A 1,240-nucleotide genomic window follows, 5' to 3' on the forward strand; every position below is an offset into this window, starting at 1 on the left:
AAACGACCGACTTCTTGGTCAGTCGGGTCAACGAAACTGCAATCTTGGAGAAGTCCTGGATAAATCTCCTGTAATACCCTGCCAGAACCGGGAAACTCCGAATCTCAGTTGGAGACCTCGGAATCTCCCACTGCATCACGACCTCTATCTTGGCCGGATCGACCAGAATACCCTTCTGGTTGACGAGATGCCCCAGAAACTGCACCTCGCGCAACCAGAACTCACACTTGGATAACTTTTTGAAAAGTCTCTCCCTCATCAGTGTCTCCAACACCTCCCTCAGGTGCTCCTCATGTTGTTCCTGAGTCTTGGAGTAAACCAAGATGTCATCAATGAAAACTATTACAGACCAATCCAACATTGGCATGCACACGCGGTTCATGAGGTCCATGAACACGGCTGGAGCATTGGTGAGCCCAAACGGCATCACCACAAACTCATAGTGACCATAGCGAGTCCTAAAAGTTGACTTATGTACAACATCATCTCTGACTCGCATCTGGTGTTACCCTGACTGTAGATCAATCTTAGAGAACCAAGATGCCCCCTGAAGCTGATCAAACAAATCATCTATCCTCAGAAGTGGGTAACAGTTCTTCACCGTTACCTTGTTCAGCTCCCGATAGTCAATACACATACGATGTGACCCGTCCTTCTTCACAAACAGGATCGGGGGTCCCCAAGGAGAACTGCTTGGCCTGATAAATCCTTTATCTAGCAGCTCTTGCAGCTGCGTAGACAACTCCTGCATCTCGGGACGAGCCAACCGATATGGTGCCTTGGCTATCGGAGTCGCACCAGGAACCGGGTCGATCCTGAACTCAACCTGTCTGTCCGGAGGTATCCCAAAAAAATCCTCGGGAAATACATCCGGGTACCCTCGCACTACCGGTACGTCATCCACCATCGTCTTACCCTTGTCTCGGGTATCCATAACATACGCGACATAGCCCGCGCAACCCTGCTAAAGGTAGCGCCTCGCCCTCGCTGTGGAACATAGAATCAGTCCACCCTGTGGTCTCTCGCCCTGAATCACTAACCCTCCCCCACTAGGAGTGCGAACCCTCACTAGCTGCTGCTCGCAGTCTATCACTGACCCATTGGGGCTCAACCAATCCATACCGACTATAACTTTACTCCCTCGCAGGGGAATAGGGACTAGATCTACAAAAAATTGCTCATCAAACAACTGCAGTGTACATCCTCGGTGAACCCTCGCAACCCTGATGGTCCTATCATC

This window comes from Lactuca virosa, chromosome 4, assembly GCF_052849685.1.
Source record: "Lactuca virosa cultivar CGN04683 chromosome 4, Lactuca_virosa_CGN04683_v6, whole genome shotgun sequence".
Taxonomy (NCBI): domain Eukaryota; kingdom Viridiplantae; phylum Streptophyta; class Magnoliopsida; order Asterales; family Asteraceae; genus Lactuca; species Lactuca virosa.